The sequence below is a fragment of the Nerophis lumbriciformis genome, linkage group LG25 (assembly GCF_033978685.3).
Source record: "Nerophis lumbriciformis linkage group LG25, RoL_Nlum_v2.1, whole genome shotgun sequence".
Taxonomy (NCBI): domain Eukaryota; kingdom Metazoa; phylum Chordata; class Actinopteri; order Syngnathiformes; family Syngnathidae; genus Nerophis; species Nerophis lumbriciformis.
The window spans coordinates 26,189,095-26,204,302 of NC_084572.2; the positions used below are offsets into that span (position 1 = coordinate 26,189,095).

Genomic DNA, 15,208 nt, shown 5'->3' on the forward strand with positions numbered 1-15,208 from the left:
CCTGGAGATGGAGTATGCACAGATGGAGAGCAACCTGAAAGCCATATCACCTCACCCTAGTCTGCAATATCCAAAACTACTTGGCTGGAAGTACTAGATAAAGGATGTACTATATGTACCCGCTCACTAATAATGGGTTAGATCAGGAGTAGGGAACCTATGGCTCTAGAGCCAGATGTGGCTCTTTTGATAACTGCATCTGGCTCTCAGATAAATCCTAGCTGACATTGCTTAACACGATAAGTAATGAATAATTCCGCTGGTAATCATAGTGTTAAAAATACCCATGTATCAATCAGACTACAAAGCCATCAGCAAAACCATGCAGCACCAGAAGTCGCATTAATGGCAAGAAGCATTTTATTTATTATTGGTTACCTCCAGAATAACTGTTGTTAAAGGGGAACATTATCAGAATTTCAGAAGGTTTAAAACCATTAAAAATCAGTTCCCAGTGGCTTATTTTATTTTTTGGAAGTTTTTTTCAAAATTTTACCAATCACGCAATATCCCTAAAAAAGCTTCAAAGTGCCTGATTTTAACCATCGTTATATACACCCATCCATTTTCCTGTGACGTCACACAGTGATGCTGATACAAACAAACATGGCGGATAGAACAGCAAGCTATAGCAACATTAGCTCGGATTCAGACTCGTATTTCAGCGGCTTAAGCGATTCAACAGATTACGCATGTATTGAAACGGATGGTTGTAGTGTGGAGGCAGGTAGCGAGATTACGCATGTATTGAAACGGATGGTTGTAGGGTGGAGGCAGGTAGCGAAAACGAAATTGAAGAAGAAACTGAAGCTATTGAGCCATATCGGTTTGAACCGTATGCAAGCGAAACCGACAAAAACGACACGACAGCCAGCGACACGGGAGAAAGCGAGGACAAATTCGGCGATCGCCTTCTAACCAACGATTGGTATGTGTTTGTTTGGCATTAAAGGAAACTAACAACTATGAACTAGGTTTACAGCATATGAAATACATTTGGCAACAACATGCACTTTGAGAGTGCAGACAGCCCAGTTTTCATCAATTAATATATTCTGTAGACATACTCTCATCCGCTCGCAGATTTCTTTGACTTTATCGTTGGAAATGCATCTGCTTTGAGTGTCGCAGGATATCCACACATTCTTGCCATCTCTGTCGTAGCATAGCTTTCGTCGGTAAAGTGTGCGGAACAAACGTCCAATTTCTTGCCACTTTCGCATCTTTGGGCCACTGGTGCAACTTGAATCCGTCCCTGTTCGTGTTGTTACACCCTCCGACAACAGACCGACGAGGCATGATGTCTCCAAGGTACGGAAAACAGTCGAAAAAACGGAAAATAACAGAGCTGATTTGACTCGGTGTTTGTAATGTGTTTGAGAAAATGGCGGATTGCTTCCCGTTGTGACGTCATCGCTCCGAGAGCGAATATTAGAAAGGCGTTTAATTCGCCAAAATTCACCCATTTAGAGTTCGGAAATCGGTTAAAAAAAAATATGGTCTTTTTTCTGCAACATCAAGGTATATATTGACGCTTACATAGGTCTGGTGATAATGTTCCCCTTTAAAAAGAAAAAGAGACTTATTATACCGTATTTTTCGGAGTATAAGTCGCTCCGGAGTATAAGTCGCACCGGCCGAAAATGCATAATAAAGAAGGAAAAAAACGTGTATAAGTCGCACTAGAGTATAAGTCGCATTTTTTGAGGAAATTTATTAAATAAAACCCAACACCAAGAATAGAAATTTGAAAGGCAATTTAAATAAATAAAGAATAGTGAACAACACGCTGAATAAGTGTACGTCATATGAGGCATAAATAACCAACTGAGAACGTGCCTGGTATGTTAACGTAACATATTATGGTAAGAGTCATTCAAATAACTATAACATATAGAACATGCTATACGTTTACCAAACAATCTGTCACTCCTAAGCGCTAAATCCGATGAAATCTTATACGTCTAGTCTCTTACGTGAATGAGCTAAATAATATTATTTGATATTTTACGGTAATGTGTTCATTTCACACATAAGTCGCTCCTGAGTATAAGTCGCACCCCTGGCCAAACTATGAAAAAAAACTGCGACTTATAGTCTGAAAAATACGGTACTCTAAAAATGTTGGTCTTACTTAAAAATGCACAGATTTAGTTGTATTCAGTGTTAAAGAATATTATATGGCTCTCACGGAAATACATTTTAAAATATTTGGCTTTCATGACTCTCTCACCCAAAAAGGTTCCCGACCCCTGGGTTAGATGACCTCAGATCCACTCAGGTTAAATCCCTCAGATATTAAGAACACCACTGTCCTAGATGAAGGTTGCTTCCAAACGTTTTACAATTGACATACAAGGAATATAACGTAGATTTATTTTTTTATAAATCAAATTAAACAAAATAAGTGTCAAGGAGTTAGAGAAGTGGTGTCTGCAGTGGTGGTGCAGTTCAAACTGCCCTCTTTTCATTACAACACATTTAAGCATATTTTCATGTTTGGATTAACAGTTTCACACTGATGGATGAGGGGCAGTGTGCCACGCGCGAGTGTGTTCACGCATGCATAAAACTGCATGCACGTCTATCCGATTCTGGACTCTCGCAGTTACAAGCTGACCATGTCCTGTCAATGACATCACGTTACTTAAGTTGGCCCAGCGGTCCAATCAGCTTCGAGTTACGGCTTGGCTCAGCCAATGATGTGCGTCACATCAGACCTAATCATATTCATAGATCCATTCCAACTGGGTCAGCATGACAATGGGATTTGTTTGCTTGGCCCAGTTGAGGATGACGAAAATCTCAAAATGTATGGTAAGAGACCAATTTTGGTAAGAGCCCCAGAAAACCTGGAGCCCAATGCAAAGCTGAAATAACTGGGTTTTTTATAACATAATAAAACAAATTATGTTTTCAAATAGTGGCCCTAGCTCTAATTGACGCTTTGCCCCAATAACTGTGAATCCTGAGTGAGTTGTCTGCTTTTTATGTGGCTGTAATTACCTTTAATAAGAATGATACCACCATATCTTTACTATTAAAAACACTGCCTGCAGAACCTTTAAGCTGTTTTCAGGGGAGTGATTTTTTTCTCCATTTAAAACACTTTATTGTGGTCTACATGACATATCATGGTGGTTCTTTGGTCCAAATTGTGCACAGACTATCTTCAAGCCGCTTTTTGACTGTCACTTCTCTCCATCTTATTTACGTGCCAAAGCTCTCCTCCAGGCCAAGCCCCCTATTACTGCGTCTCCACCCCATCAGTCATGTGGTAGTTTTTAACACTTCCGAGTCTATTGACAGATATGAGTCAGAACTATATGCTCCTTTTTATTAGAAAGGGTAACAGCGGAGGATGCATGTGCATGTACGAGCCAATCCGCCCCACAACAAGAGCATAGAGAAAAATAAGGATTTTATTTACTACAACTTTGGACTACAACTGGATAAAAAATGGCAGACTCACACAAACCGCTTTGGGTAGACCTCTACCATACATGGAGGTATCCGCTGACGTAAATAAGACAAAATATGTCACTAAAGTCTCAATTTCCAAACGGCTCGTGTGGAGCAAGTTTGCAACTTAGGCAAGATTGTTTTATAAATATCTCCGTCATGCCTCGATGGATTGATTTCCCATTTTCAGGACTTGTGGGGATCGTATCTTGCTGATTGTATTGTACCATTTGTCCCGGCAAGAAATCTGCCTTCTAAGAACTACGGCTTATTAGTGATTCCCATAGCCCAAAAACAGTCTGCGGGCTATAGAGTGTTTTCTATTCGGGCTCCAGTACTCTGGAATGCCCTCCCAGTAACAGTCAGACATGCCACCTCAGTATCTTAAAACTAATTTGTATATGCTAGCCTTTAAACAGAGCCCCCTTTTAGACCAGTTGATCTGCCGTTTCTTTTCTGCTCTGCCCCCCTTTCCAGTGTGGAGAGGCTATTAGGTGACCACAGATGACGCGCTAGCTTTTCAAAGTCGGGACCCGGGGTGGACCACTCATCTGTGCATCAGTTGGGGACGTCTCTGCGCTGCTGACTTGTCTCCACTCGAGATGATCCCCTGCTGGCCCCACTATGGACTGGACTCTCACACTATTAACTAGATCAGGGGTGCTCATTACGTCGATCGCGAGCTACCGGTCGATCTCGGAGGGTGTGTCAGTCGATCACCAGCCAGGCATTAAAAAAATAGTCCTAAAAATGAGCGATCATATATCTTCACTATGACGTCACTTTCGTCACTTGATTGACATTCACGGCACCCGAGGGTCTTCTGAGATGACGCTGGCTGCTGCCAGCTCATTAAAATTACCGACTGGAAGGCGAGAAACACTTTATTTCAACAGACTCTGGCGCCGTACCTGTCGTCAAAACTCCAAAGACCGACTGCACAGTTGCATAGTTGCGCTAACAAAATAAGAGTCTCAGAAAGCTGGCGTGCACAAGCTAGCAAGCTACGGAGTTTGCCGACAATGTATTTCTTGTAAAGTGTATACAAAGGAGTACGGAAGCTGGACAAATAAGATGCCAAAAACCAACCACTTTCATGTGGTATTGGACAGAAAGGAGGACTTTTTTTCTCCTCCATTCGAAAATGCGGACATTATCAGCACCACTGTCTGATTCCTATCAATGCAAGTCATCAGAATCAGGTAATACACCAACTTATATTCTTGTCTTCATGAAAGAAAGGAATCTATATGTGTTAAACATGCTTGTATTATCTTTAAACACCTTTAACTTATTAACAATATTAACTATATGTGTTAAACATGCTTGTATTATCTTTAAACACCTTTAACTTATTAACAATATTAACTATATGTGTTAAACATGCTTGTATTATCTTTAAACACCTTTAACTTATTAACAATATTAACTATATGTGTTAAACATGCTTGTATTATCTTTAAACACCTTTAAGTTGTTAACAATATTAACTATATGTATTAAACATTCTTGTATTATCATTAAACACCTTTAATTTTTTAACAATATTAACTATGTGTTAAACATGCTTGTATTATCATTAAACACCTTTAATTTTTTAACAATATTAACTATGTGTTAAACATGCTTGTATTATATTTAAACACCTTTAACTTGTTAACAATATTAACTATATGTATTAAACATGCTTGTATTATCATTAAACACCTTTAATTTTTTAACAATATTAACTATATGTGTTAAACATGCTTTCATTATCTTTAAACACCTTTTACTTGTTAACAATATTAACTATATGTATTAAACATACTTGTATTATCATTAAACACCTTTAATTTTTTTAACAATATTAACTATATGTGTTAAACATGCTTGCATTATCATTAAACACCTTTAACTTGTTAACAAAAACATATATTTCATAAATAAGTAAATATAAATTATATATATGAATGAGGTAGATCCCCACGACTTGATCAATTGAAAAGTAGCTCGCCTGCAGAAAAAGTGTGAGCACCCCTGAACTAGATCCACTCGACTGCGGTCCCCTCCAAGGTTTCTCATTGGCGTTGAGTTTTTTCTTGCCCGGATGTGGGATCTGAGCCGAAGATGTCATTGTGGCTTGTGCAGCTCTTTGAGACACTTGTAATTAAGGTCTATATAAATAAACATTGATTGATTGATTGATCCCAAATGCAAAATAACTGAATAATTAATTAATAAGTGATTTGCTCTGTGTGGGGACATAAATAAACATTTACAAAATATTTCTGTGTAAATAACTATTTTGCAACGTATATATCTGCGACTTATAGTTCGGTGTGGCTAATGTATGTAAAAATATTTTTTTCTTCTAAAACTTAGTGGGTGCGGCTTATATACCGGTGTGCTCTATGGCCTGGAAAGTACAATGTATTGTTTGTGGGACAGCTCGGTTGTAGAATTTAGATAGATAGTACTTTATTGATTCCTTCAGGAGAGTTCCCTCAGGAAAATTTAAAGTTTGTTTGTTGTAAAATTTGTTGAAATATTCAGAAAGATTGACAAGTCGAATGCATGTATTGGGTAACTAGACTAAATACTGTAAGCATCACTTCATTCCTTCTAAGACTTCACTGAATTTCTTAATTGTATTGATTTTATTCAATTTCAACATCCAATCCTTTTAGTTGTCCAGCTCGGGTGCTAGCATACAAAACAGTCAGCGTGACGCTGAATGACATTCATCCATGAATGGCATATAAAGGGTGCGTAGGCCGCACATGGCCGTTACCTTGGCCAAGGTTAGGAGCGTTTGCAACAATCTGTTGTATCTTTTCATTATACTTAGTCTTTTTAAACCATTGTCCTTATTACACCGCTACTAGGACAGCTGTTAAAAACCAAACGATCCGCATCACTGTTGTTATGTTAACCTCAGCTGACTTTAGGCATCCGACTAATTTTACACGGAACTCTGTTAGGGCTCATAAAAAGGCTACCAAATTAAAACAAGGTTGTCGCTAGTTGGAAAAATCCAAGCCTCTCTCTTTACTGCAGCATTTTTCCAGACTCATCCCGCCCGTTATATAGAAAATGATGTAGAATCTCAATTAAACCTAATGTGAGCCGACTTCCTCTCTGAATATAAAGTATTGAATGAGGCTCTGTCAAGTATCCAAATCAGTCCAACAGCTGTGGGGCTGAACCCACTCAATGACACGGGGGGCAGTCGGGAAGTGACGGGATAAGTTATGAATAAAGGAGGGAGAGCAGAGAGGTGAGCAGATGAGAGGTGGGAGAAAGGGAGGAAGGTAGGTGAGAGGGAAGGAGAGACAGTAAAATGCTGCCGTCACTTAAACTCTAAAATGAAAGATCGATGAGCTTATTTAAATGTGCTCCCTGAGACGAGGGTTGGCTCATATAAAGCCTTGCATTTATGAGGGTGTGGGCATCGATTGACTGCGAGACAGCGAGAGCGGGAGAGAAAGGGAGAGATAGAGTGACGGCAGATCAGTGTGATCAACCTTTACTCATGAATTTCATCCAGCGCCACGTAAAATAAAACGTCCTAATAAATGCTGGGAATGAGGGGGTCGGAATGTGGAAAAAAAATCTACAGCTTTTGATTGGCCTGCCAACACAGTCTATCAAATCGATAACACCACCAACCCACCAGGGGTCCCATCTTCGATCCGCTTGGATGAATTTAAATTCAACGCTCCAAACTCACAAAAGCCGTGGAATGCAGTATGCTACATGAGGATGCATTGGTTGCACCAATTCAAAACCTGTTTATTCCACGTCTTTTTTTTTTTTTTTTTTTACATTCGAGCAGCCGCAGAAGTTGCAATTCAAAGACAGAAAATCAGATCACATTATTCAACAAGTTGGTGTACCTTTTAACAAGATGTAATCCAAATGGACACATGAAACATGTACGGACTGTGTCAATGTTGCTCTAACAACACCCAGTATGCCTTTGTATTGGCTTTTCATTTAGTGATAGTTTTTAGGGGTTCTCAAATGGTTTCAACCTGGGACCAACATGTTTTAATAGTCATGAAGTCGAAGCAAATGTATTTGCTTTTTTAAAATAGACTAACATTTAAAACATTAACACACAGAATTACCAGTCCAAAGAGCATTTTTTAGGACTGTATTAAGGCATGAACTGCAACATGATGATTGCATGCATACAAATAATGCATCAATTAAAATTACAAAACCCAAAACCAGTGAGGTTGGCACGTTGTGTAAATCGTAAATAAAAACAGAATACAATAATTTGCAAATCTTTTTCAACCTACATTCAATTGAATGACTACAAAGACAAGATACTTAACGTTCGAACTGGAAAACTTTGTTATTTTTTGCAAATATTAGCTCATTTGGAATTTGATGCCAAAAAAGCTGGCACAAGTGGCAAAAAAGACTAAGAAAGTTGAGGAATGCTCATCCAACACTTATTTGGAACATCCCACGGGTGAACAGGCTAATTGGGAACAGGTGGGTGCCATGATTGGGTATAAAAGCAGCTACCATGAAATGCTCAGTCAGTCACAAACAAGGTTGGGCGAGGGTCACTACTTTGTGAACAAATGTGTGAGCAAATTGTCAAGCAGTTTAAGAACAAAATTTCTCAACAAGCAAGGAATTTAGGGATTTCACCATCTACAGTCCGTAATATGTGAAGTGAAGTGAATTATATTTATATAGCGCTTTTCTCTAGTGACTCAAAGCGCTTTTACAGAGTGAAACCCAATATTTAAGTTACATTTAAACCAGTGTGGGTGGCACTGGGTGCAGGTGGGTAAAGTGTCTTGTCCAAGGACACAACGGCAGTGACTAGGATGGCGGAAGCGGGGATCGAACCTGTAACCCTCAAGTTGCTGGCACGGCCACTCTACCAACCGAGCTACGTCACCCCAATATCATCAAAAGTTTCAGAAAATCACTGCACGTAAGCGACGATATTTCAGACCTTCGATCCCTCAGGTGGTACTGCATCAAAAAGCGAAATCAGTGTGTAAAGAATATCACCACATGGGCTCAGGAACACTTCAGAAAACCACCGTCAGTAACTACAGTTTGTCGCTACATCAATAAGTGCAAGTTAAAACTCTACTATGCAAAGCGAAAGCCATTTATCAACAACACCCAGAAACGCCGCCGGCTTTGCTGGGCCCAAGCTCATCTAAGATGGACTGATGCAAAGTGCAAAAGTGTTCTTTGGTCTGACGAGTCCACATTTCAAATTGTTTTTGGAAACTGTGGACGTCTTGTCGTCCAGAACAAAGAGGAAAAGAACCATCCGGATTGTTATAGGCGCAAAGTTCAAAAGCCAGCATCTGTGATGGTATAGGGGTGTATTAGTGCATGGGTAAATTACACATCTGTGAAGGCACCATTAATGCTGAAAGGTACATACAGGTCTTGGAGCAACACATGTTGCCATCCAAGCAGCGTTATCATGGACGCCCCTGCTTATTTCAGCAAGACAATGCAAAGCCATGTGTTACAACAGCGTGGCTTCATAGTAAACGAGTATGGATACTAGACTGGCCTGTCTGGAGTCCAGACCTGTCTACCATTTAAAATGTGTGGCACATTATGAAGCCTAAAAAACCACAACGGAGACCCTGGACTTTTGAACAGCTTAAGCTGTACATCAAGCAAGAATGGGAAATAATTGTACCTGAAAAGCTTCAAAAATTGGCCTCCTCCGTTCCCAAACGTTTACTGAGTGTTGTTAAAAGGGAAGGCCATGTAACACAGTGGTAAAAATGCCCCTGTGCCAACTTTTTTGCAATGTGTTACTGCCATTAAATTCTAAGTTAATGACTGTTACCATTCAGTTTGAACATTAAATATCTTGTCTTTGCAGTTAATTCAATTGAATATAAGTCGAAAAGGATTTGCAAATCATTGTATTCTGTTTTTATTTACGATTTACACAACGTACCAACTTCACTGGTTTTGGGCTTTGAAGATATACAAATTTCAAAACATGTGTATTTCACTCATAACTGCAATGAGTCTATACTAGGAGTGAAGTGGTTCACAAAATCCACGGTTTGGATCTTATCAAAGATTTTGGTTACGGTTTTCAGTTGGTTCCGTGAACATTGTTGTTGTTTTTGTATTACAACCCAGAATACCATGAATCCAAATAATGCAGCATTACTATTTTTTCATTAATTATGTAATTTACAGATAGAGAGCTAACAACATTTGGTGTTTGCAATCCGGTAGATCTCTTTCCATGCACTTTTGTCTGAGCTCCATACTTGGTAACCACACCATTAATGTTTGGGGCAAGGTTACTTGACTCATTTGCGCTAATTTCATAATTGAGATAATGACACAATTGTAGATGTTGATTTTGGCGTGGTTTCTAGTTTTAATAAGGCTTTTGTTGAGCGACCACCTCCTCATCATCCTTTTGACATGCAGCAAAAAGCTTCAATATTTTATATGCACACAAAAACATCACAATCCAGGACATTCGGTAGACAAGGGCAATGTTAGGGCAATACCCTGGATTCTTCCGGAGAATCGTTATGTTTCCAACACAAATGCCTCTACAACTCCTGCTTCTCTTTCCCCTCACTTTGGCAATGTGCATGCATATGTTTAAACTGAGTAGTAAAAAGAAGAAAAAACATGTGATCCAAACGTCACACACGCTGCAAACCGAGTCAGGTCAACTGAACCTTTCACAATTTTTTTCATAAACCGTTCCATTCCTAGTTTAAACCAGGGAGAAAGATGACTAAAATAGTGCCTGATTGTACTTCTAAATAAGGAAAACAAGTCAGACATCGATTGTACATTGCTTATTTTAAAAATAGTACCTTTGGATTAGCCATCTACAACCACCCAAGCAAGATAGATCCACAATGGACTTTTGGGTGCAGACCCACAAATTGAGAATCCCTGCTCTAAATCTCCAAATCCAAGTGTGCTCAACATAAAATGGGCAGTAATTATAGTTGGTATCAATTATAAAAGGGAAGTAGACATTAATACAGATTTGTTTTTGTCTGCAGTCATGTTGATAGTCTCTATGAATGTGTCACGCATTCTCAAAGTAAAAATAGCTTGTAAGTTACATACATTATTAACGTGTATTGTTAATAATTGCTAACGCAACGAAAACAAAACATGCTTCAGCAGCCAAACATAAGTCGTTTGTGTCAGATGCAATCTTTCTTCGAAACAAACATTGAACTGTCCTTACTTTATTGATTTTCGTGCATGTTTTGTCACTGCTGGTAAACTTGCACGTGTGGGTGTGTGCTGTCTGTGCTGCCACACCGTACCTCTCCAGCCCACTCACCTCCTCCTACTCAATTTGCAGGATGGAGGGATGAATATTGGAATGGAAAAAAGAAGGTACATACTAGTGTTGTCCCGATACCAATATTTTGGTACCGGTACCAAAATTATTTCGGTACTTTTCTAAATAAAGGGTACCACAAAAAATGTCATTATTGGCTTGATTTTAAAGGCCTACTGAAACCCACTACTACCGACCACGCAGTCTGATAGTTTATACATCAATGATGAAATCTTAACATTGCAACACATGCCAATACGGCCGGGTTAGCTTACTAAAGTGCAATTTTAAATTTCACGCGAAATATCCTGCTGAAAACGTCTCGGTATGATGACGTCAGCGCGTGACGTTACGGATTGTGGAGGACATTTTGGGACAGCATGGTGGCCAGCTATTAAGTCGTCTGTTTTCATCACAAAATTCCACAGTATTCTGGACATCTGTGTTGGTGAATCTTTTGCAATTTGTTCAATGAACAATGGAGACAGCAAAGAAGAAAGCTGTAGGTGGGAAGCGGTGTATTGCGGCCTAATGCAGCAACAACACAAACACAGCCGGTGTTTCATTGTTTACATTCCCGGAAGATGACAGTCAAGCTTTACCATTGGCCTGTGGAGAACTGGGACAACAGAGACTCTTACCAGGAGGACTTTGAGTTGGATACGCAGACACGGTACCGTGAGTACGCATGCAGCTGCGGCTTCCAAACATTTGATCGCTTGCCCGTACGTGCGTGCCGCTATGTGCATGTCACGTACGTAACTTTGGGGACTTTGTGGAAATATATGTGCTGTATGAACTTTGGGGAGGTGAACGGTACTTTGGGCTGTGGGATTGAGTGTGTTGTGCAGGTGTTTGAGTTGTAATGGCGGGTTATATGGACGGGAAGGGGGGAGGTGTTTGTTATGTGGCATATTAAATATAAGCCTGGTTGTGTTGTGGCTAATAGAGTATATATATGTCTTATGTTTATTTACTGTTTTAGTCATTCCCAGCTGAATATCAGGTCCCACCCGCCTCTCACAGCATCTTCCCTATCTGAATCGCTCCCACTGCCCTCTAGTCCTTCACTCTCACTTTCCTCATCCACGAATCTTTCATCCTCGCTCAAATTAATGGAGAAATCGTCGCTTTCTCGGTCCGAATCGCTCTCGCTGCTGGTGGCCATGATTGTAAACAATGTGCAGATGTGAGGAGCTCCACAACCTGTGACTTCACGCTACTCGTCTGCTACTTCCGGTACAGGCAAGGCTTTTTTATCAGCAACCAAAAGTTGCGAACTTTATCGTCAATGTTCTCTACTAAATCCTTTCAGCAAAAATATGGCAATATCGCGATATGATCAAGTATGACACATAGAATGGACCTGCTATCCCCGTTTAAATAAGAAAATCGCATTTGAGTAGGCCTTTAACAAAAAATCTTAGGGTACATTAAACACATTTCTTATTACAAGTTTGTGCTTAAATAAAATAGTGAACATACAAGACAACTTGTCTTTTAGTAGTAAGTAAACAAACAAAGGCTCCTAATTTAGTCTGCTGACATATGCAGTAACATATTGTGTCATTTTCCATTCTATTATTTTGTCAAACTTATTAAGGACAAGTGGTAGAAAATGAATTATTAATCTACTTGTTCCTTTACTGTTACTATCTGCTTACTTTCTCTTTTAACATGTTCTGTCTACACTTCTGTTAAAATGTAATAATCACTTCTTCTTCTGTTGTTTGGATGCTTTACATTAATTTTGGATGACACCACATGTGGGTATCAATCCGATACCAAGTAGTTACAGGATCAGACATTGGTCATATTCAAAGTCCTCATGTGTCCATGGACATATTTCCTGACTTTATAAACATAATATTATTTTTTTTTAAACGAAAGAAAATGTTGTGATGCCAAAAAATATCGATGTAATCATAGTACTATCGACTAGATACGCTATAGTACTTGGTATCATTACAGTGGATGTTAGGTGTAGATCCACCCACGGTTTGTTTACATTTTGACGCCGGTGAGCTACGGTGTGTAGTGAAGCATGTTTACCTATTCCTCGTCCTGCAGGGATGATACTTGTAAGAAATTCACTTTGTTTGTCGCCATGGAGACGAGGATTAGTGATTTAGAAGTTGCTACAACACTGCCGACGGCGGATGGACGTTAGCCGCTAGCTAGCTAGCCATGTCTTAAAGTACCTCTTCCTGAGGGTGTTTTAGTGTAATAACTTCACCTTTATAGTCAGTTTTTAAGCCAAAATGCGTCTGTTCTCCCTTTTCTGTCTACACACTGTGTCTGCTTGTAAGTACTCTGTGATTGTGCGCTGCCGAACATGCTCCTCTGCTTGTAAAACCAGCAATGACACGACGTGACGACGACGGGGGTGCGGGACCAGTACTTTTCAGAGGCGGTATCGTACCGAATATGATTCATTAGTATCGCGGTACTTTACTAATCCTAGTAGAATTGATTTATGTGGACCCCGACTTAAACAAGTTGAAAAACTTATTCGGGTGTTACCATTTAGTGGTCAATTGTACGGAATATGTACTGTACTGTGCAATCTACTAAAAAAAGTTTCAATCAATCAATCAATTACATGCACAAATGGGTGTTGACACAACAGGCGTCATCAATTAAACCGAATCCCCCGTTTTTGCCAATGACCGCCAGTGCCACCCCCCACCCACGTTTCTAGTCACTCCAGTGCCATACCTTCCCCCTCCTCCTTGTTCCTCTTGCCTTATGTTGTTTCTTTCACATTTGCTACTTTCTAACACGCGCATTCTCTGAACGTTCACAAATAGCTCAACCCCACCACCACCACCACCTCTCACACATTCCTCCCACCCCTCCTCCTCTTCATAACCCCACATCTCAGCCTTAGATTTTGCCCACCACAAACCATCTGTGACCCAGAGAGCACTCGTGTGTTGACACCAGCCTGACCTTTTTTCTTTGCCTTTGTTTGTTCTGGCTTTTTAGACATAGAGTCCCATGATGTTACACACACACACACACACATAGAAGACGACTTAAGTTAACAGACAACAAAGGTGAAAGACAAAGCACATAGAAGAACAGCAACCCGTTGCAACATAACCCTCTTATTTCACAAAACTGGGACAAAGACGGACTAACATGGGCAAAAACTCAATTAACACACAGGTGTCTCTTGTTTGTGTTTCAGCGCCAAATCAGGGTCTGGCAGTTAAGGAGGTCATTGACATATTAGGGGGGGACACTTTCCCCGTGCAGACACACAATAGCTTAAGGCGGCATGGCTGGGATGGTAGAGCAACCGGACAAAAACTTGAGGGCTCCCAGTAGGAATCCAGCTTTTGCCATGATAGTCACTGCCCTTGTGTCCTTGGGCAAGACACTTTGCCCACCTTGCGCCCAGTGCCTCCCAAATGTAGCTTAAAAATATAGATCATGGGTTTCTCCATGTAAAAGTGCTATATAAATATGATTCACTAATCCTACAGACATTGGTCTGCGTAACAACATAATGCATACTATGTTCCTTATCCCAGTGTTTTTCAACCACTGCGCCGTGGCACGTGAAATACAGTCTGGTGTGCCGTGGGAGATTATGTAATTTCACCTAATTGGGTTGAAAACATTTTTTCCAAACCAGTAATTATAATCCGCAAATGTGCCGTTGTTGAGTGTCTGTGCTGTGTAGAGCTAGGCAGAGTAACCGTGTAATACTCTTACACATCAGTAGGTGGCAGCAGGTAGCTAATTGCTTTGGAGATGTCGGGAGCATGGTTTGTCGTGATCACAATATGCAGGAGGCAGCGTGCAGGTAAAAAGGTATCTAACGCTTAAACCAAAAATAAACAAAAGGCTAGTGCCGCTAAGAAAAAGTAGGTAAAAAGGTATCTAACGCTTAAATAAAAAATAAACAAAAGGCGAGTGCCGCTAAGGAAAAGGCATTGAAGCTCAGGTATGGCTATACAAAACGAAACTTAAACTGAACTGGCTGCAAAGTACACAAAAACAGAATGCTGGACGACAGCAAAGACTTGCAGCGTTTGGAGCAGACGGCGTCCACAAAGTACGTCCGTACATGACATGACAATCAACAATGTCCCCACAAAGAAGGATAGCGTCCGCACAACTTAAATAGCATTCAAGGAAGACATGAAACTGCTACAGGAAAAGCCACCAAAATAAGAGCGCAAGACAATAACTAAAACACTACACACGGCGTGATGTGACAGGTCGTGACAGGTCGTGACAGTGAACCTACTTTGAGACAAGAGCTATAGTGATGCATGGTTGGTTATGGTTTGAATTCATATCCAACAATTGCAAAAACGACTTTTTCTTGTCTGTCTATCGGCTACTGAGTTTCATTTTTTAATGATTTCTGCTGGGTTTTGTGCCTTGGGATTTTTTCAATGAAAAAAATGT

The 15,208-nt window shown here is 40.1% G+C and overlaps 1 protein-coding gene across 2 annotated transcripts in view; it reads right to left on the bottom strand.

Annotated features, from left to right (window-relative positions):
- Positions 1-15,208, bottom strand: part of LOC133621737 (protein sidekick-1-like) — a 782,002-nt gene that overhangs the window by 765,462 nt on the left and 1,332 nt on the right. The gene's annotated exons all lie outside the window — the stretch shown is intronic.